The sequence below is a fragment of the Pantherophis guttatus genome, chromosome 7 (assembly GCF_059756535.1).
Source record: "Pantherophis guttatus breed Tessera chromosome 7, ASM5975653v1, whole genome shotgun sequence".
Lineage (NCBI taxonomy): Eukaryota > Metazoa > Chordata > Lepidosauria > Squamata > Colubridae > Pantherophis > Pantherophis guttatus.
This window is the reverse complement of record NC_142069.1, coordinates 49,360,355-49,383,849: the sequence shown is the minus strand read 5'-3', so window position 1 is coordinate 49,383,849 and position 23,495 is coordinate 49,360,355. Positions and strand designations below refer to the sequence as shown.

Genomic DNA, 23,495 nt, shown 5'->3' with positions numbered 1-23,495 from the left:
GTACAATTGTGGCTGTCACATTTGGAATAAGTTGTCATAGAGTAGGAAAAGTGTGTAAGGGACAACTAAAATTATTAGAGGAGTGAAGGATCTGACTTACAATTAAAAAGTAGAACATTTGTGACTCCGCTTGGAGATGGGTCATTATTGAAATGGAAACAATGCTGAATGATATGGAAAAAGTGGACATGGAGATGTTTTCCTCTGTCTTTCAAAACAGAAATTATCCAATGATGCTGATATGAAGCAGATTTAAAACACAAAAAAGTACAGCGGATAATTAACCTGTAAAATTCATTATCATAAAACATGATAACAGGTTTTCTTTTTATTAAACAGTTATAATTAAAGTAATGACAAAATACAGGGTTTTTGCAAGTATTGTAATTTTCATTAAAGTTTTCAATATTAAATTAATGTTTGCGTGTGTATGCATGTGTGTATTCCTTGGAGTCAGTGTCAGCTCCTGGCGACTACCTGGGCTAGTAGTCCCTGCAGTTTTCTTGGCAAGATTTTTGGAAGTGGCTTGCTATTGCCTGTATCTTAGGGCTGAGAGAGTTCTACTGGCTGAAAGTCATCCAGCTACTCTTCTACTAAAACTTGGACTGGAACTCATCCCCCGGTTTCTAGTCTGATGAATTACATTGTTGACAATGAATGAATATTAAAATCAAATATATGCATACCAACAATCGACATATTATAAATCATAAAGTGTGAAATTAAGATTACAGTAATTTATGTCTAAATAGCAAAGACATTGAGAAAAAACTAATTTTTGGATGTAGTACAAGCCCATATATAGAATTTTAATGAATGACTTTCAAAGTCATTGGATATATTCATAAAAAAACGATCTATCAACAGTAGTAAGTCTTGAAAATTCAATGTAGGTAGTTCGTTTAGTTATCATTCAAAGTTACAAAAAGTGACTTTGGACCGTTGCAGCAGCCACATTCAGATGCTTGGCAACTGATTCATATTTATGACAATTGCAGTGTCCCAAGGTCATGTGACCATCTTTTGCAACCTTCTGACGAGCAAAATCAATGGGAAAGCCAGATTCACTTAACAAATGTTGGACTAACTCAACAACTGTTGTGATTCATTTAACAAATGTGACAAGAAATGGGATAAAACTCATTTAACAAATGTCTCACTTAGCAACAAAAATTTTGAGCTCAATTGTGGTCGTAAGTTGAGGACTACCTGCATAGTTTCCAGTAGATGTAGCATAACCACCAAATATTTGTTGCATCTGTAAACTATGGGAAGAGTATCATATCCTGGTGGGTGGTCTCTAGAAATATCTTGTGAATTATGATGAACTTTGTTTCGAGAGGTTTCTATTTTCTAAAGAAAATAGTGTATTGTTTTTGTGTTTTACCTACTTATCTTTTAAGTATTAAACTTAAATTAACCTATAATAAATGATCAAGCTACATCAGCTGCAAAAGAGCTTGCTTGGTATAATGGTTAAGGCATCAGGTTAGAAACTTTGAGATTGTGATTTCTAGTCCATCCTTGAGCACAAAGTTAGCTCTAGGAAGCAGGCAATGGCAAACCATTTCCAAAATCTTTCCAAGAAAACTGCAGGGACTCCAGGAGTGAAGAGTGACCTGAAGGTAGAAAGAAAAAGGAAGGAAGGGGAAGGGAAGGAATAGGAAGGGAAGGCAGGAAGGAATAGTGTAAGTTATGAATTAAAAGAGAGAAAAGTAAACAACTTGCATTATATATATTATAAGCAACCCAACTTGAAGATCCTGGAAAAGATAATAAAAAAAAACATATCTGCGAACAATTAGAAGCAAATAAAGTTATAACTACCGTGTTTCCCTGAAAATAAGATCCGGTCTTATTTTCTTTTGACCCCCCTCCCCCAAAATAAGCAATAGGCCTTATTTTCGGGGAGGTCTTATTTCCCCCATGTAATGGTATGAGGCATGGGGGAGCGAGTGGCCCCTTGCGTCTCACACCAGCTTCCCGAAGGGTCGCAGCAGGCCATCCTACTATCTATGAAACAGCTGCTTCGCGTGTGCTGCTCAGGCCGCTGCCTCCAGCAAGTGTTGTGGCTTTAGCAGCCGATGCAGCCGCAAAAGCAGCAGGAGGCCAAGCGATGCGCCCCACAGGCCTCACACCGTCCTTACCTAATGGTCATGGTCGCAGCAGGCAATTCTGTCCACAGAACAGCTGCTTTGCGGGTGCCGCTTTGGCCGCCTCCTCCAGCAAGCACAGCTGCTTTTCCAGCAGAAGGCCAAGTGACACACCCCATGCGCTTTGTGCCGGCTTCCTGAAGGCTACTGTACTGGTAGCAGCAGCTATCCACAATATTTTTACTGTTATTTCATCCCGACCCACGTGGCCCAGTACCGTGTTAAAAATTAACATTTCAGAAATGTTACCGTACCACAGGATTGCAAGACGAGGCTCTAAAGCCATGGAGGAACATTTTTGGATGTGCGTCTGTGCAGGGCTTCTCTTTGAAAGGATGAGCAGCAGGAACACCCCACCCCACCCCGCAGATCACTTTCTGAAAGAGACCTCCACAGGTAATTTCAGAAATGTTAACTTTTAATACCGTACTCACAGGAAACCCCAACCCCCCCCCCCCCAAAAAAAATCACAATTTGATTTTGCTTGAGATGCTGGAGAGAGATCGTGAGGAAAACTTTCAGAAAATGATCTGTGTGTAGGAGGAGATTTTCCTGTTGATCGTCCTTTCAAAGTGGAGACCTGCACAGATATACATCCAAAAATGCCCCCTCTGTGGCTTCGGAGCCTCCAGCCTTGCAATACTGTACAGGGAAGGCAGAGGTTTGCTCTGAAGCTGTGGCAGGGCATTGCACTGGGAGGCCTCCATGGGTAATATTGAGTTTGCCCATCTTGCTCAAGCGAGAGTGGTGCAGGCCGGGGGCTCAGCGGCCAAGGAAGATGGGGTTTTGGGGTGCAAAGAAGGAAGAGGTGATCTCCCCCTCCCTCCTCCGTCCCGCTGCAGGGCCTCCACAGAGCTTGCGCAGGCCAGGGCGGCAGGGGGTAGGTGCTCCGGAGATCTGGGCTGAGTTGTCCCAAGCCCAGTAGGGCTGCTGAGAACAGTGCACCCAAGAGGATGATGAGGCCCCGTGAGGCCAGCAGTACCAGCCCCAGCAGCCAGGTAGAGGGGCGGAGCTGATTCCAACACGCTGCATGGCTTTCTGCCTCATTGTAGCAGCAGCTTGAGCAAGACCCAAGCTCAAGGCCTGGCGGAGCGCAAACCGTGGTCCCTGCCTGCTCCAGACCCACAAGGTGAGCTGCTGGTGGAAGAGAGGGGCCCTCAGCTATGAGGTTGCCTGGCACTGTGGGCAGGGTTGGGGCTGGCACGAGTTTGCCGGAAACATCTCCAGGTGCCCAGAGAGACAGAATGAGAGGCAGCTCCCGGCCCTTGCTGGCTCAGCTGATCTGCAGGCCCCGATTAAGGGAACGAACAGTCATGAGGTGACTAGGGAAGGGAAGGGCTACCTCCTGTGTTGGCAATGCCCACCCCCTTCACTAGGGCTTATTTTTTGGGACAGGGCTTATATTGGGCCCACCCCAAAAAAATCTGGCTAGGACTTATTTTGGGGAAAACATGGTAGTAACCACCACAGGTTTGTTAAAAAGAGATCATGCCAAACTTGCACTCTTATTTCATTTGGCAAAGTGACTAAATTAGTAGACCAGCAAAATGCTGTGGACATAGTATACTTAGTTTTCAGTAATGCATTTGACAAAGTAGACCACAACCTACTTCTTGGTAAGCTAGAAAAACATGGAATAGACAACATTACCACCAGATGGTTCTGTAGCTGGCTGACAAACCATGCTCAACAAGTAGTCCTTAATGGTACTCCACATGGAGAGAAATAAGCAGTGGGGTACCACAAGGCTCTGTCTTGGGCCCACTACTCTTCAATATCTTCATAAATGACTGGATGATGAGGTAACAGAAGGGGAACTCATCAAATTTGCAGATGACATTAAACTGGCAGGAATAGTCAACACCCCAGAAGACAAGGTCGGGGTCCAAAAAGATGTTGACAAACTTGAACAATGGACCCTATTCAACAAAATGAAATTCAATATGGAGAAAAGCAAAGATTTACCTTTAGGCAGGAAAAATCAAAGATATAAGTACAGATTAGGTAAGACCTGGCTCAAAACAGTACGAGGGACCTTGGAGTCCTAGTGGATGATCACTTGAATGTGAGCCAGCAGTGTGCAGCCGCTACCAAAACGAATACAATCTTGGGTTTTATTAACAGAAGCATTGAATCAAGATCACATGAAATATTAGTGCCACTTTATAAAAGTCTAGTAAGACCACACCTGGAATATTGCAACCAATTTTGGTCACCATACTACAAAAAAGATGTTGAGACTTTGGAAAAAGTTCAGAGAAGAGCAACTAAGACAATAAAAGGCCTGGAGACTAAACCATATGAAGAACGGCTGCCAGGTTTTGGGTCTGGCTAGTCTAAAGAAAAGAATTAGGGGTGACATGAAAGCAGTATTCCAGTATTTGAGGGGCTGCCACAAAGAAGAGAGGGATCAAATTATTCTCCAAAGCACCAGAGGACAGGACAAGAAACAATGGTTGGAAAGTAATCAAAGAAGCAATCTGGAATTAAGGAGAAACTTCCTAACAGTGAGGACAATTAACCAGTGGAGCAACTTGCTTGCAGAAATTGTGGGCGTGCCATCACTGGAGGTTTTTAAGAAGACTGTACAGACGCTTGTCTGAAAGGGTATAGGTTCTCCTGCTTGAGCAGGGGGCTGGACTAGAAGACCTCCAAGGTCCCTTGCAGCTCATTCTATTCTATGTGTTGTAAGGAAGTGTTAGGCATGAAATAACAGTTTAGTTAGCAAGGACTGACTTCTGGTTGGCTTCGCGCGTGTCACAGATGCTCCTCCGTGAGCGCCCGATCCCCGGCATCGTAAAAGCCACCAGAACAGCCGAAAAACAGCTGTCTGGTGGCTTGGAAACTTTCTCCCCGGGCAAAGGGGAGAGAGGAGAGCCGATAGGTGAAGGTAGAGCTCCCCAAGTGCCCTAGGAGAAATTCTGGGGTGTGAAGGGCAAGAGCTCCCTAGAAGCCTGTCAGTCTGCTCCGGACCTGGGACAACTCTGCTATTTAGCAGAGTAAGATGCCGCGACCAATTCTGCCAATAACAAATGAAGGGATTTCCAACATCTTAATTTGCTGCAGGCAGAACAAGCCAGGAGAAGTCAGACTGCAAGTATCTAAACTTAACTCCAATGTTTTTTACCTCCTTCGGAAATAACAACTTAGCAAATTTGTAACAAGATGGCGATTGAGGCTTGAAAGGGCGTGGAAAGTGAAAGTTAAAGAAAAGTTTCGTTTCGCTGGTAGCCTCTTGCTTGAAAGGACTTTTGTACCGAGACAAGGAGGATTTTAAGACACTAATTTAAGACTGGGAAATTTTTTGACTTTGTTGAACTCTTCTTTTTGGCTTCTGATTAAAATACAAAAATTAACTTAAACTGAAAAATGGCCTCAAAACCTGTAACGACTATTCCTATTAAAGGAACTGGGAGTGCTGGAAGCTCTCCAGCCCACACTTCTAGAATGCAAGCCTCTGTTCCCCCAACAGGTCCACAGATTTTAACGTTTGAAATGATACAAGAAGCCCTAAAAGCTACACAGGATAAAATTGCTACTGTGATTAATCAAAAAATTAATGAAACTAATGAAAAAATACAGTCTGTCTCAGATGAGATTGCAGCTCGGAATCAGGAAATTAAGGAAGATATAATACTGGCATTTAAAGGTTTGGCAGGTCACATTGAAATTTTGGATGATAAAGTTGAAGAAATTAAGCAATCTACAGAAATTTTGGATAACAAATTAGGAGAGACTCAGAATAAAATTGAAAGGGCTGAAGCTGATGTAACAATGATTCAATACAGAGATAAGGAATTTGCTCTAAGAATAAGAGGGATGAAGGAGAACAAACAAGAGAATTTGAAAGAGATGATGTCAGAGGCATTGGCACAGATGTTGGGGGAGCAGACAGTGGAGTTAGGCTGGCAGATTGACAAGATATATTGTGTCAATTCGTGGGTGGCCAGACAGAAACATTTACCAAGAGACGTAATATATTTTACCACAAGGAGACTACACAATGAAATTTTACAGGCTACCTTTAAAAATAAGCTTCAAGTGGAAGGCCAGGAAGTGATGACAATGAAAGAAATTCCCCCCCAAAATGTTGAGAACCAGAAGGGAGTATGCTTTTCTGGTGGATGAACTGAGAAAACGCCAAATACAGTATAGATGGGAGGTGCCAGCCGGCCTAGTGGTGAATTATTCGGGTGAGAGATATCGGCTTAATACAGTATGGAAAGCAAGAGATTTTTATGCCAATGTGTTAAAGGCTGGACCACCAAAATCACCAGAAGTTAAAAGAAAGAAAGAAGTAATGGAAGGAGAAAGAGAAGAGCTGATCACAATAGTTCAGGGGGGAGCTTCGACCAGTCAAGATGATTTACTACAAATTCAGATTGCTGTTCAAGATTTGGATTTAATTGATACATCAGAAGAACCAAAGGATCAAAGACAGACCAGAGCAGCAACAGCTAAACGCAAGGAAGGATTAAGACTGCAACAACTTCAGATGGCAACTCAAGGAACTACAAAAACAGAAGCAGTGGGAGGAGCCAGACCTAAAGGTCAAATGAGGCAAGATCATCAGCGAATGCTCCAAATGCTTCAGAGGCCCAAAGATGGGAACTAGATTTCTAACTTGGAATGTCAATGGTTTGAATTCTCTACAGAAGAGGAGGAAAATATTTCATTATCTTAAACAATTTAAAAATGATGTAATTTGTTTACAAGAGACTCATATTAGGATATAAGATCAAAAATATTTAACAAACACAAGATTAGGAACACATTACGTAGCGGCAGCACCAGAGAAGAAAAACGGTATAGTTATATATTTGAAAAGAGACTTAATTGCCAAATTAATTGAAGCAGATGATCAAGGAAGATTTTTAGCGATTGAACTTTTAATAAAAGGAGAAAAAATACTTTTAATTGGAGTATATGCCCCGAACCAACAACAGGAAAAGTTTTATAATCTTTTACACTCAAAGTTGACACAATGGGGATACAAAACTTGTATCCTACTGGGTGATTGGAATGTTGTTTTAGATGTTAAAAAGGACAAGAAGGGACCTAAGCAAAATGTTTTAACAAGAGCAAGATTGCCCAAATCATTTTTGGAGATGATGGATGATTGGGAGTTGAGGGACATTTGGTGTGAAAGAAACCCAGAAGAAAAAGACTTTACTTTCTTTTCGGATAGACATCAATCCTTTTCAAGGATTGATTTTATACTAATTACTAACGACCTCTTTTCTAGGGTGAAGAGTACGAAGATTTGTTCAAGAACATTGACAGACCATAGTCCAGTCTGGATGGAACTGGAGTATGGAAAGGGGCTTAGGAGGTCCTGGAGGTTAAATGATAATTTAGATATGAAGAAAATGTAAAAGAGTGTAAAAAATTTATGAAAGAATTTTTTGTTATGAATATGCAAAAGGGTACATCTATGGAAATGGTGTGGGATGCAAGTAAAGCATATATACGAGGTATTTTGATATATTTGAATAATAAATATAGAAAGAAATGGGGGGGAAAAAGAAAGGAATTAGAAGAAGAGAGTGAAAAACAAGGAAGAGCTTTGATGGTTAATCCAACAAATAAGAAAATCAAAGAGGCAATTAATTTACTGAAAGGTCAATTTTAATGTTAATAGCAGATCAAGTGGCAATTAATTTAAAATATGCTAAACATAATACTTTTTGTAATGCTAATAAACCTGGCAGGTGGTTAGCATATTTGTTAAGGAAAAAGCAGAAAGCAAGGACTATAGAGAAAATAAAATACAAGGGTAAAGAGGTTTATGAGCAAGAATTGATTAAAAAATCTTCTTTAGAGTTTTACTCAAGGCTGTATACTGGTGATAAAATTCAAGACACAGATATAGATAGATATTTGCAGAAAGAGAATATTTATACGACTTCAAAAGAGCAGAAGGATAGTTTAAATCAATTGATAACTTCCGAGGAAATTCTGTTTGCAATTAAGCAGTTGAAAGTGGGTAAAGCTCCTGGGACTGACGGTTTGACAGCTGTTTATTATAAAATTTTACAAGAGGAAATGGTGGAACCACTGAAGGAATTATTTAACAATATACAACAGGGAGGAGAGGTATCTCCAACTTGGAAGACAGCTTTTATTTCTTTGATCCCAAAATAATAATAATAATAATAATAATAATAATAATAATAATAATAATAATAATAATAATTTTATTTCTATACCGCCCTTCTCCCGAAGGACTCAGGGCGGTGTACAGCCAATTTAAAAACACGACACAACAATGATTAAAATTTAAAATAATTAAATAGATTTGGCTGGTTTAAAACCCCAAAAATTTAAAATACCCCAATTTAAAATCATTATGTTGATAGCCCGGCCTGGCGGAACAACAGGGTCTTCAATGCGCAACGAAACACCCGGAGGTTGGAGATCTTGCGTATTTCCGGGGGCAGTTCATTCCACAGGGCTGGGGCTCCCACAGAGAAGGCCCTCCCCCTGGGTGTTGCCAGCTGACATAACTTGGCCAATGGCACCCTGAGGAGACCCTCTCTGTGGGAGCGAACTGGCCGGTGGGAGGCTATTGGTGGCAGAAGTCGAGAAGTCGGTCTCGAAGGTACCTGGGTCCTATGCCATGGAGCGCTTTAAAGGTGGTAACCAGCACCTTGAATCGCACTCGGAAGACCACTGGGAGCCAGTGCAGCTCGCGCAGGAGGGGTGTCACACGGGCACAATGAGTTGTGCCCATAACCACCCGCGCGGCCACATTCTGGACCAGTTGGAGCCTCCGAGTGCTCTTCAAGGGGAGCCCCATGTAGAGAGCATTACAATAGTCCAGCCGGGAGGTGACAAGGGCATGAGTGACCGTGCGCAAGGTGTCCCGGTCCAGAAAGGGCTGCAACTGGCGGATCAGGCGAACCTGATAAAAGGCCCCCCTGGCCACGGCCGTCATATGCTCTTCTAAAGACAGCCGTGCATCCAGGAGGACACCCAGATTGCGAGCCCTCTCTGTGGGGGGCAAAGATTCACCCCCAATAGTCAGCGATGGCACCTGCTGACTATATTGGGACGCCGGCAGCCACAGCCACTCGGTCTTGGACGGGTTGAGTCTGAGCCTGTTCCTCCCCATTCAGATCCGCACGGCCTCCAGGCAGCGAGACATCACATCAAGGGCATCGTTGGGGTGGTCTGGGGTGGAGATGTACAGCTGAGTGTCGTCAGCGTACAGATGACACTTCACCCCAAAACCACGGATGATCTCACCCAGCGGCTTCACATAAATGTTGAAAAGAGGGTCAAGATCATACAGATCCAAAAACTATAGGCCAATTTCACTTTTAAATACAGATTACAAGATTTTTGCTAAAATATTAGCAAATAGATTAATGACAGTTATGCAGCAAATGATTCATCATGATCAAACTGGTTTTATAAACGGTAGACAAATGAAAAGCAGTGTAAGGCAAATTGTTAACTTACTAGGGTATTTGGGGAGGAACAACCAGGTCCCCGCAGTGCTAGTATTTTTGGATGCTGAGAAAGCCTTCGATAGATTGAATTGGCATTTTTTATTGAAATTAACAGAAAGGATGCAATTTGGAGAATATTTTATACAATCCATTAAGGCAATATATCAGAAACAAACAGCGCAAATAATAATTAATGGTGGTTTAATAGATATTTTTAATATAGAAAAAGGAACAAGGCAAGGTTGTCCCTTGTCTCCATTATTGTTTATTTTGACGCTGGAAATCTTACTGAGTAAAATACGTGGGACAGATACAATAAAGGGAATTAAAATTAAACAGCATGAGTATAAGCTACGAGTATTTGCGGATGACCTGGTTGTTACCCTAGCCCAACCAGCACAATCGATTACAGCCTTGATGGATATAATTAATTCATATGGACAAGTATCTGGTTTTAAAATAAATACAGCCAAAACAAAGATAATAGCTAAAAATATGACTAGAAACCAAAGAGAAGAGATAGAAAGGGTAACAGGATTTGAGATAGTAAAGAAGGTTAAATATTTAGGAGTCTATATTATAACTACAAATATGAAACTATATCAGCATAATTATGAACCATTGTGGCAAAAAATACAGAAAGAGATGGAAAACTGGAGAAAATTACAACTGTCTTTGCTGGGAAGGATAGCTGCAGTAAAAATGAATGTTTTACCAAGGTTTTTATTTCTTTTTCAAATGATACCTATACTTAAAAATGAAAACTTGAAGGAATGGCAGAAGGGCATAAATAAGTTTGTTTGGGCAGGGAAGAAACCATGAGTAAATCAAAAGATAATGCAAGATACATGAGAAAGAGGAGGTCTTAAAATGCCCAATTTAAGATTGTATTACGAAGCCGCTGCCCTCTCAGCAATTACTGACTGGATAAATTTAACAGAGGAAAGGATATTAAATATTGAAGGATATGGTCTGGTCTACGGCTGGCATGCTTATTTATTGTATGACAAGAAAGTAGATAAGGCTTTTAAAAGTCATAAATTCAGGAATGCTTTATTGCGTGTCTGGAAAAAGTATCAATACAAATTAAACGATAAGTTACCAATATGGACAGTACCCAGACACGCGATAGAGAATATAAATGTGGAGCAGAAACAAGATAGGATTACATACAAGGAACTCCTCTATAAAGAAGGAGTGAGATTACAATTAAAATCTATGGAACAATTAAGAGAAGAAGGAATAACTAGAACTTGGTTTCAATATGGACAGCTGCAGGCCAGATGGAGAGAAGATCAAAAAACTGGTATTTTGCAACAGGATGAGAATTTGATAAAACAAATAAGAGACAAAAGTCAAATGCATATAAAAAGGTTGTATAATGTATTAGTGGAAATAGATTCAGAAACTGAGCTAGTCAAGGATTGTATGATAAAGTGGGCACAAAATATAGGAGAACCAATAATGATGGAAACATGGGAAAAGATATGGGTTAGAAATGTAAGATTTACACAAGCCCAAAATTTAAGAGAGAACTTTTATAAAATGTTATATAGATGGCATTTAATCCAAAAAAACTAGCCTGTATATATCCAAATTTACGACTTAAATGTTGGCGATGTGAGTGTGAAGATGCTACGTATTTTCATATATGGTGGACATGTAAAAAAATTAAGGCTTTTTGGATAAAAATATGGTGGATTATTCAAAATATTTTAAAGAAAAAGATTAAATTTACACCACAGGTTTTTTTGTTGGGAATAGTTACGGATTGTACTGTAATAGAGACTAAGTTGGTTTTAAATTTAATAACAGCAGCCAGGTTACTGGTGGCACAGTATTGGAAGAAGGAAGATCCACCTACTATTGAGGAATGGACATTAAAAGTTGCGCATCTGGCAGAGATGGCAAAAATTTCATCATATCTCAAAGACCATTCAAACGAAAGATATATATCGGAATGGAAAAGATGGACTATATTCAAAACAAATATCAGACTAAGAAGTTTCATATAGCTTATGAATGAAACATTCTTAACTTTTTAGTTTATGTTTATAGTGTTTTGAGTTACAAGGAGTTAAAGACCTGGGGAGAATTTGAAATCAACAAATTGTTAGCATATTTTAGTTTTATGTTTGTGAATGCTATACCCTGTGCTTGTTCTGGGAAGTCTAGGGAGGGGGGTGGGGGGAAGGGGGAGGGGGAAAGGGTGGAGGGGGGTAAGGGAGGTGGGAGGGGATGAGGGGGGACGGGGGAGGGGGGGAGAAAATGTTTGTATCTTTTATAAAACTTTTCAATAAAAAAAAACAGTTTAGTTAGCAAGGGAGAATCCTGTAGGATTTAAATGCCTTCTGGAACTATTCGCAGGTTTAATTGACTTTGATTTGTATAGTATGTGTCAGTCTTATGAGGTGGCCCAGATAGGAAGAATGTCTGCATAAATCAATTGTACTTTATTATATGGCTATGTTAATAGAATTTTGCAAGTCTGCAAGTACGTATGTTCGTGTTGCCTTTACAGCCTAAGAAACTATGGAGGGTGCCATCTGATGTTTGCCTGGTCCACATTCTTTCTGCAAGCTAAGTGTCCATTCCCCTGGCTGTAGCTCTTTGTCCTGTCTCCCAAAGTTATTCCCATATACCTGTGATGGCGAACCTATGGCACGCGTGCCAGAGGTGCCACGCAGCGCCCTCTCTGGGCATGCAAGCCGTCACCCCAGGTCAGCTCTGCTACACATATGCACATGCCTCCCGCCAGCCAGCTGGTTTTCAGGTGTCTGCCACGCATGCACGGGGGGCAGGGCCCATTGCATTTGGGGGGTTTGGGCATGCGCGCACGTATTCGCGTACTCACACACATGATTTGGGCACTCCAGTCTGGAAAGAGCCTTGATGGTACAGTGGTCTAAGCACCCTGTTATTAACACAGCTGCCTGCAATTACTGCTGGTTCGAATCTCTCCAAGGCTCAAGGTTGACTCAGCCTTCCATCCTTTCTAAGGTAGGTGAAATGAGGACCCAGTTTGTGGGGGCAATAAGCTGACTTTGTATAAAAATATACAAAAGTATGAAGGCTATTGCTTAACGCATTGTAAGCTGCCCTGAGTCTCCGGAGAAGGGCGGCATATAAATCAAATTAAAAAAAAAAAAAAAGGTTAACCCTCACTGCCATATACTATTACAGTATGCTGGTTTGGGTAAACTTGGATTTACAATCTGTTTAGTTTGTCATAGATTTGTATAAAACACATGTGAATTAAAGATTCTGGAGAACTCCAACTCAATTCATGCTTGCGGACTATCTGAACTCACTCTAGATCAGTAGCGCCCAACTTTTTGGGCACCATGGACTGGTTCTGTTGAGAGAAGGTTTTCTGTGGACTGGAGGGACGTGGTTTTGCATGCTGCCTGGATCCTGTGGATTGGGCTTCGCTTGTTTGCGTGGCCTGGTTTCTGGCATGCCACAGCCTGGTGCCCATCCATGGACCAGGGATTGGGGACCCCTGCTCTAGATCATATGATTCCAAAGATAGTTCATCGATTTTCTGGAAGTAAATCTTCTGAACTGGAAAAAGTTATAAATATCCTAAGGTAATATGTCCCCAGAATGGTCCTGCTTTAAAGTATTTGGTACATCATGTTTGAAACATCTAAATTTGCTTTAATACCAGAAGAGTATTATCTGTAGCAGGTTCAGCTTGGTTCAAGAATAAACAGACCATTATTGAGTTCTCTGTAATGTTTTATTCCCAAAGAAGACTTTTGCATGTATTTGTATGCATGTATAATATCTGTTAGGTCAACATTCCAAAGTTGTCCACCAGCCAACTTTGGTGGACCTTGCAGTGGTGGGCTGCAACTGGTTTAACAACTGGTTCTGTGAGTGCACACTTAGTGCGTGCACGTGGGCTTCGCACACGCCTAACACACTTGCGTGCAGCTTTCAAAATACAGCAATTTGAAGCTTGGCTCCTTACCTTCTAAGGCAGCTCTGGTAAGTAGAACAGTGGTGGTGTGGAAATCAGCTGTGCCACGCAAATCAGCTGAGCCAGAAAGAAGGAAATATAGGACAGGATAGTGTGGGAGTGTGGGTGGGGGGGCCAACTGATCATCAGAACTACCGGTTCGCCTGAACTAGTACGAACTGGCAGCAGCCCACCACTGGATCCCTGTGTTAAAGTCTGAATTGGACTGATCTGGAATGAATAATGCCCCCTTGCATATGGAGCAAATCATTATGCACTTGCATGATCTGAAAATGTGTAATAACATCTTTCTTTCCAGATTAGCCACATTGTGGCTTACAATGACATAAGAACTTGCTCTGTGTCTACTCAGTTAGGACAAGAGTTTTGGGTATCACAGAGATCTATCAGAGACAGACAAGGCATGGAATTAAGGAGGATAAACATTTAAGCCTTAAAAGATTTAAGAACAAAAAGTTTATGGATGTGGAAGGGCAAACTGCTATTAATACCACAGAATTCTGGCAAAATTATATAGCTGAACCACATGTTTCTACTTCTAGCTCTTAGTGTAATATGAGAAAGAAGACAGAATGAACTTGATAGTAGTTGGTTTTTAGTTCAAGAATAAATGACTAAGTAATTCTTTTATGTTCTTTTAGAATTGGCATGAAATTCAGAATAAAATAATTATGTATTGTTTAATTAAAATATATCTATTTTAATCAAAACATTTAGATATGTCAATGAATATCTGAAAAGTAGAAGTTTTCAGTTTTGCGCACTTTTAATTAACTTCTGAAATACCTTCATTCTAATTTGTTTTTAATGGACTCCTCAAGTTATAATCATCTTTCTGACCAATTGGCATTTGGCCTTTAAAAAAATTAAAGCTCATTTCAGAAGCTAAAATGGCCATAGGAAGTTGTATGACAAAATGATTGATTCTATTGACATTTTAAACTGTTTTTAACCTTTGTAACTCTTAAGTATTTAACTCTCTTTTTAATACAATTTTTTCACGGTTTTTGTAAACCATCCAGTGACACTTTGATAAGATGAGTAGTGCTATAGGGAGTGTTATATGTATACAGGTTGGTTTAAATATTTAGAACCAACCTTACATTATCCTTAGCATTAATACAGATGGTCCCTTTGTTCAGGATACAAACCTGAAAGATTATTGCATTGTTCCATGGAAAGGGGTTAACTGTGACTTTTAGTTTGAAAGTTGTTCTTATAAATCAAATATTTTCTTTATTTAAAGAAATAATTTTGCTGACAGGTTAACAGCTGGTGGCTCAGCAGACTGATAGCATTGTGATTAACACCAGCTGTCTGCAATTACTGTAAGTTCGAATCTCACCAGGCTCAAGGTTGACTCAGCCTTCCATCCTTTCTAAGGTAGGTAAATTGAGGACCCAGTTTGTGGGGGCAATAAGCTGACTTTGTATAAATATACAAAAGTATGAAGGCTATTGCTTAACGCATTGTAAGCTGCCCTGAGTCTCCGGAGAAGGGCGGCATATAAATCAAATTAAAAAAAAAACAAAAAAATTTTTTTTCTTCCATTACTACAGATAGTCTTTGACTTTTGACAGGTTGCTTAGTGACCATTTAAATTATGAATTCCAAAAGGTACTTGCAACCTGGTTCTAAAATTCTGATGGTCGTGCACCCCTATAGTCACAGAACTGCATTTTGGATACTCAGCAACTGACCTACATTGATGACCATTCTATCAATCTATCCTAAACATTTCTTACAAATTGACATTAGGATTCAGTTTGTGGATTGTTGTTTTAGTGTCTTATTTGAAACAGCAAATTATTTCTATGTGTTTAAGGTACCTTGTAAACTCAGGGTTTGGCATAGACTAGTCTGTATTTTATTCATATTAATCATTATGTCTGCTTGCATACTCCTTTTAAAGAGGAAAGGGGCATTTTAATGCTTTACTTCAGAGGAGGCAGCAAATGTAAATCACTTGCTAGCAGTTTTACAGTTTATCTTTACCTGTGTGGAGATACCGCAAATGGTTGGTGTTGTTTCTTTGTTTATTTCATAGGGCTATGAAAAACTCATCAGAGAAAAAAGCAACATTCCATCCTTCCACTGGACCATCTAATTGGGAGTGAGGGAGTGTTCTTTGACAATTTCCAGACATAAATCCTTTAGGCCAGAACACCATGGCCCAGAGGAGATACAGAACGTTCTGTTTCACAGTAGATGAGTTTTGTAAATCCATGAAACATACATAACTTGTTTGGGCATATCCAGAGCTTTGAAAGTTGAAACATGTAATTTATTAAGAAAGCATGACATTGATAGTTATTTTTCAGATATGATAGAAAAAATTAATCTTAGTGTAAGTAGGCAATAATGACTATATTCCAATATTCCATGTATATTCTATTTCCTGTCGTTAAGTGTGGAGTGTGTGTTAACTGTGTAAGTAGCATCATAGAATTATTTGGATCATGATCAGAAATGACTATGATAAACAGGTGTTTCTTAAATTAAAATTGTACTTATTTTTGTATTGTGATAATTTTCTGGTTAGAATTTAATGTTATGTTGTGATCTCTTCCATTGTTGGCTGATAAAGGTAAAGGTTCCCCTCGCACATATGTGCTAGTCGTTCCCGACTCTAGGGGGCAGTGCTCACCTCCGTTTCAAAGCCAAAGAGCCAGCGCTGTCCGAAGACATCAAGACACCACGGGGTCATATGGCTAGCATGACTAATCGCCAAAGGTGCATGGAACGCTGTTACCTTCCCACCAAGGGTGGTCCCTAATTTTCTACTTGCATTTTTTACATGTTTTTGAACTGCTAGGTTGGCAGAAGCTGGGAGCCGGGAGCTCACCCTGTTACGCAGCACTAGGGATTCAAACCGCTGAACTGTCAACCTTTCGATCAACAAGCTCAGCATCTTAGCCACTGACCCTACTGTGTCCCTTTTTGACTGATATATCAGCTCAAAAAACTTCCAAGGTAGATTAATACTATCTGCAGGTTTAAGAAAATGAAAAAAAGAGTAGGGAGTAGCAGAAAAGCAAATTTCTGTACCAGTTCTTAAACCTGCACAATTATTTGCATAATTATTCTTGCAATTATCTTTTGGAATAGTAAACAGTTCAAGGAAAGGATGAATACCATACTGTAGAGATAAGTATGGTTAGATACTTATCTCTACAGGTTAGATCTAAACTTTAAGCAGGTTAGATTTGGTTCTGGTTTAGAAACTTAAATATGTAATATTTTTATTGGAGAATTAATATTAACTAAATTATATATTCTGTCTTCATATCCATTGATTAATGGCAGATGTTGGCAAATTCTGCAGGGAGAGGGGATATTTCATATAAGACTGTATGTATATAATCACGTTTTCAGGATTTAAGAAACTTTCATGAAAAATATAGATTGTGTCAGTACTTATAACAACTACAATATTTTATTAAATACAAAATAAAAATAATACTACAGAAGAAAAACAAGCTTTTGAGTTTGATTGTATTTGTAGGAACACCTTATGTGCATTTAGATATACCATCTCAATTTCATTTCTAAATTGCACCATAAATCCTTGATTATTTTTGCAATTTTTCATTAATTACAGATAATGAAATGCCAGCCAGAGAATTCTCATATAAATATACTTCATGTCAAACTAAATAAACAGGTGTCTCTGAAATTTTTTGAATAATAGTCAGGCTATAATCCTGTGCATACCAAAAAGTGTGATTTTATAACACCTTTCTAAATTGCACTATAAATAATTGGTTATTTTTATAATTTCTCACTAATTACAGATAATGAAATGGCATCCAGAAAATTCTCATATAAATGTACTTCATGTCAGACTAGATGATTAAATAGGTGTCTCTGAAGTTTTTTGAATAATAGATTCAGGTTATAATCCTGTGCATGCCAAAAAGTGTGATTTTATAACACATCATGTCTATGGATAAATTTCAACTTTAGTGATTTAGTTGTGATTAACAATTTTTTTTTAAAAAAAACTGGAAATTACTTTCCTGATATCATATTTTTCCTAACATGCTACTGATTTCTTACAATAGTAAAAAATTGCAAATTTAAAAGGAAAAAAGATATATATGGAGAGAAAACGTACAAATGCTTGGGGATGATTTGCAACTGGGACTTCCGGTGGCACCGCAGGCGCCAAGGACGCTCTTTTCTTGAGCGCCAGCCCCGCGATCTTGTAAAGCCGCTAGAACAGTGCAAATCAGCTGTCTAGCGGCTTGGAAACTTTCTCCCTGGGAAAAGGGGAGGAAGAGAGCAGACGGGCGTAGGTAGAGCTCCCCAAGGAGCCCCAGGAACAATTCTGGGGCTCGAAGGGTGAGAGCTCCCTGGAAACCCGACAGAGCTCTGGATCCGGGACGTTTCTGCTTTAAGCAGAAGAAGACGCCGCAACCACCCCTGCAAACAACGCTTGGAATAAACATCATTCGGAAGCAGGCTGAGCAAACTCAGGAGAGATTAGATCTGCAAGTACTGAACTTTAACTCCAAATGTGTATTACTTCCTTCTGACTTATTAAGGGGAGAAAGTGAAACCAAGATGGCGATTGAGCTTTAATGGGGCGTGAAAGCAAAAGTTAAAAGAAGTTTCTTTTAGTGTTGGCAGCCCCTGTTCAAAATTAGAGATTTGTGTTTTTAAAAAAAGGAGAAGATCAAAGATTACAGCAGTGATTAAAAAAAAAAAAGGATTGATATTATTTAAAGACTGATTTGGTGGATTTATTGTTCTGGCAGCTGATTAAATTTAAATTGGAAACTAAAAATGGCTTCAAAACAAATTAAGGCTATTGTCCCCAAAAGTGCTGGAACTTCGCCAGCTCAAATGTCCAGATTGCAATCTCTCTGTTCCAACGGAACCAACAATATTAACATTTGAAATGTTGCAGGAAGCTCTCAAAACACAAGCCTTTGTTACAGAAAAAAAATTTGCTTCAATGTTTCAGGAGCAAACTTGAGAGGTTGCTGAAGAGATAGCTCAAGTCAAAGAGACTATTCAAAAACGAAACCAAGAAATTAGAGAAGATATTATCATGGCAGTACAAGGATTGGCAGGACATATTGAAGCAATAGATGAAAAAGTGGAAGAAATTAAGCACTTGAGAACTTGGAAAATAAAATGGGGAAGGTTCAGGACAAGATGGAAAGAGCAGAGGCTGATGTGATAATAATACAATATAGAGACATGGAATTTGCTCTGAGAATAAGAGGCCTCAAGGAAAATAAGCAAGAGAATTTGAGAGAGATCTTTTCAGAAGCATTTGCACAGATAATGGGAGATCAAAAAGCAAATTTTGAATGGCAAATTGACAAAATTTATCATGTCAATTCATGGGTGGCCAGACAGAAACATCTACCAAGAGATATTGTAGTTTATTTTACAACAAGGAGACTACGCAATGAAATCCTACAAGTCACTTTTAAAAATAAACTTCAAGTGCAGGGGCAGGAGGTTTTAACATTGAAAGAAATTCCCCCCAAAATGTTGAGAGCCAGAAAGGATTATGCCTTTCTGGTGGAAGAACTGAGAAACCGTCAGATACAGTATAGATGGGAAGTTCCAGCTGGTCTAGTGGTCAATTATTCAGGAGAAAGATATCGTCTCAATTCAGTGTGGATTGAATGTATTAAAGGCTGGATGCCCACAGCCCCAGAAAGCTAGAAGGAAGACGGAAATAGAGGGGGCAAGAAAGAGGGAGAAAGAAGAATTGTTGGCACAGGCCCAAAAGGGTGATTTGTGATCTGTCCCCGTCTACACACACACACACAAACACAGCCAGCTGAGGGTTAAGAAAGTACTTGGCACGCACACAGGTCGTTATCTCAAACTTGGCAACAATATAAGCACCGTCTGCCAAGAGCTTTACTGCAACAGATAACATAAAATTACATACGCATTGCAAATAGTCCAGCAAAACAATATCCCTTCGGCAGCTTCAGACGTTGTTCAAGTGACTAGCCAGAGTTAGTTTTTGTTCGTCACGGAGTTTTACCAGCCACCACCCTCTCTTACATAGTCTCTGGGGTGTGGTCCAGTGACTCAGTTCTAATCCCTAGCACGCCTCCTTAACTGCTGCAACCGTTTATCACGCCTTCGTTGGCGTGCATCCAGGAACGACGGCTCTCCTTCCTCGCTCTCATCCGAGACACCTGGCTCCTGGCTAATCTCCTCTCCCTCCCATCTCACCTGAGATAGTGCCAGAGGGGAGGGGCCTGGAGAGGGAGGCCTGGCTGACTCCTCTCCCTCGTGTTCGGAGCCTTCTTCCTCCGATGAGATAGGCTCAGAGGGCGGGGCCACAACAATTCGATTATTCAAGAAGAATTAATACAATTTTCGACTACTGTTCAAGCTTTGGAGATAGAAGAACCTAAGGATCAAAGACAGACTCGAGCGGCAGCCAAGCGTCAAGAAGAATTAAGAGTGCAGCAACTTCAAATGATTCAAGATACTACAAAAACAGAAGCAGTGGGAGGAGCAAGGCCAAAAAGTAAAATGCATGGAGATTTCCAGCATATGCTCCAAATGCTTCAGGAGGCCAAGAATGGCAACTAGATTTTTAACCTGGAATGTTAATGACCACAAAAGAGGAGAAAAATATTTCATTATTTGAAACAGTTTTAAAATGATGTAATTTGTTTACAAGAGACTCATATTAGAAGTAAAGATCAAAAGTACTTAATAAATGCAAGGTTAGGTATACATTTTGTTGCATCTGCTCCCGAGAAGAAGAATGGTATAGTTATATACCTAAAAAAAGTCTTAATTGCCAAATTAATTGAAGCAGATGATCAAGGAAGATTTATAGCAATTGAACTTTTAATAAAAGGAGAAAAAATACTTTTAATTGGAGTCTACGCACCGAACCAACAACAGGAAAAATTTTGTAAGCTTTTACATTCCAAGTTACTACAATGGGATTATAAATCATGTATTTTATTGGGTGATTGGAATGGAGTTTTGGACACTAAAAAAGATAAGGGGCTCTTGCAGAACATTTCAATGCGTGCCAGATTGCCAAAATTGTTTTTTGAAATGATGGAGGATATGGAGCTGAGAGATATCTGGCAAGAGAAACCCCGAAGAAAAAGACTTTACCTTTTTCTCTGATAGACATCAATCTTTCTCCAGGATTGATTTTATATTAATTACAAATGATCTATTTTCCAGGGTGAAGAAGATGAAGATTTGTCCAAGAGTTTTAATGGATCATAGTCCTGTTTGGATGGAATTAGAGTATGGAAGGGGATCTAAGAGGTCTTGGAGGTTAAATGAAAATCTGTTTGGATATGAGGAAAATGTAAAAGAATGTGAAAAAATTATGAAAGAATTCTTTATCATAAATATGCATAAGGGTACATCTATGGAAATGGTTTGGGATGCAAGTAAAGCATATATGAGAGGCATTTTGATATATTTGAATAATAAATATAGATGCAAACAGGAAAAAAAAAGGAAGGATTTAGAAGAGGATATTAGAAAAAAAGAACAAGCTTTGATATTGAATCCAGCAGATAAGAAAATAAAAGAGGCAATTAATTTATTGCGAGGGCAATTTAATATGTTAATGGCAGATCAGGTCGCAACTAATTTGCAATATGCTAAACATAATATTTTTTGTAATGCTAATAAACCTGGGAGGTGGTTAGTATATTTGTTAAGGAAAAAACTAAAATCATGGACTATAGAGAAAATAGAATATAAAGGTAAAGAGGTTTATCAGCAATATATGATTAAAAAAGCATTTTTAGAATTTTATACGAGGTTGTATGCTAGTGATAAAATTCAAGGTACAGATATAGATAGATATTTACAGAAATTTATTCCTACAATTACAAAAGAGCAAAGGGAGGGTTTAAATCAACCAATAACCACTGAGGAGATTATGTTTGCAATTAAGCAGTTGAAAGTGGGTAAAGCTCCTGAGACGGATGGCTTGACAGCTGCTTATTATAAACATTTGCAGTTAGAAATGGTGGGACCACTCAAAGAATTATTTACTAATATACAATCTGGAGGAGATATACCCCCATCTTGGAGGATAGCTTATATTTCTCTGATTCCAAAGGAGGAGCAAGACCACACCCAGCCAAAAAACTATAGGCCCATATCACTCTTAAATACAGATTACAAGATTTTTGCTAAAATATTAGCAAATAGGTTAATGACAGTCATGCAACAAATTATTCATAATGATCAAACTGGTTTTATAAATGGTAGACAAATGAAGAGTAATGTAAGGCAAGTTGTTGGAGTATTTGGGGAAGAACAACCAAATCGCTGTGGTGCTGATATTTCTTGATGCGGAGAAAGCATTTGATCGATTGAATTGGCAATTTTTATTGAAAATAATAGAAAAGATGCAGTTTGGAGAACATTTCACAAAATCTATTAAGGCAATATATCGGAAATAAACAGCATAAATAATAATTAATGGTAGTTTAACAGATACTTTTAATATAGAAAAAGGAACAAGACAAGGATGCCCTTTGTTTCCATTATTGTTTATCTTGACTTTGGAATTTTTGTTAAGTAAGATACGTGGGTTGGACAAAATAAGTGGAATTAAGATTAGGCAGTATGACTATAGATTACAAGCATTCCCAGACGACTTGGTTGTTACTTAACCCAACCATTACAGTCAGTTGTAGGTCTAATGAATATAATTAATCAATATGGACAAGTATCTGGATTTAAAATAAATGCAGGGAAAACGAAGATAACTAAAAATATGACTAGAAATCAAAAAGAAGAATTAGAAAGACTAACAGGATTTGAAATTGTAAAAAAAGTTAAGTATTTAGGGGTCTATATTATGACATCAAATGCGAAATTATTTAAGTATAATTATGATCCGTTGTGGCAAAAAATACAGAGATGGAAAACTGGAAAAAATTACAATTATATTTGTTAGGAAGAATAGCAGCAGTAAAAATGAATGTTTTGCCTAAGTTTTTGTTTCTTTTTCAAATGATACCAATACTTAAAAAAGATGAGAATTTGAAGATATGGCAGAAGGGTATTAATAATTTTGTTTGGGCAGGGAAGAGACCGAAAATAAAACAAAAAATAATGCAGGATATACGTGAAAGAGGAGATCTCAAAATGCCTAACTTAAGACTATATTATGAGGCAGCTGTCCTATCAGCAATGAGTGATTGGATGAATTTAACAGAAGAAAGAATATTGAATATCGAGGGATATGATTTGGTTTACGGGTGGCATGCTTATTTATTATATGATAAAGTGGACAAGACTTTTAAAAGTCATATATTAAGGAATGCTCTATTGTGTGTCTGGGGGGAAATTGTTGTAATGATTGTAAAACTTTTTAAATAAAAAAAGATTCGCAACTATTATATGATTTTTGAAAGTAGATTTCAGAGAGATTTATTATATCTCCTGTGCACTGCTTGGAGTGTCCAAACCTGGGTTCTTGTCAGTCAGATATGATGTCACTGGGTTGGAATTTCTTTGGCCACGCCCTCCATCTTCCAGCCGAGCCTCCAGTTTTTCCAACTCAGTCAGAGGAAAGTCTTGTTAGAGTTGGCTCTTAAATTTATTTAAATTTAAAGGTATTTTTCTTAGTTAATTTGGCCAATTTCTTTAATTCTTCAAAAAAAAACAAAAAACAAACACCGAGCCTTTTGAATTTGGTTTGGGTGGCTGAGTGAGTGTGAGTCAGCAGCTGAGCGCTCTGCAGAGGAGGCTAATAGATCGCTCCCACGCCGGCTTTTTTCTCTAAGTGCAGCCAGGATCACAGGAAAGGCTTGGGGAAGCCTTTTAAAGCATCAGGGGAGTCCGAGGCTTCAGATTTCAACGTGGATTGCTGCAGGAGAGAGAGAGCGCTGACCGCGTGGCCAATAGTCACCATTTCGCTGG

At 39.1% G+C, this 23,495-nt stretch overlaps 1 protein-coding gene across 2 annotated transcripts in view; it reads left to right on the top strand.

Moving 5' to 3' along the window:
- RASSF3 (Ras association domain family member 3) overlaps positions 1 to 23,495 on the top strand; it is a 120,154-nt gene that overhangs the window by 55,918 nt on the left and 40,741 nt on the right. The window lies entirely within an intron of this gene.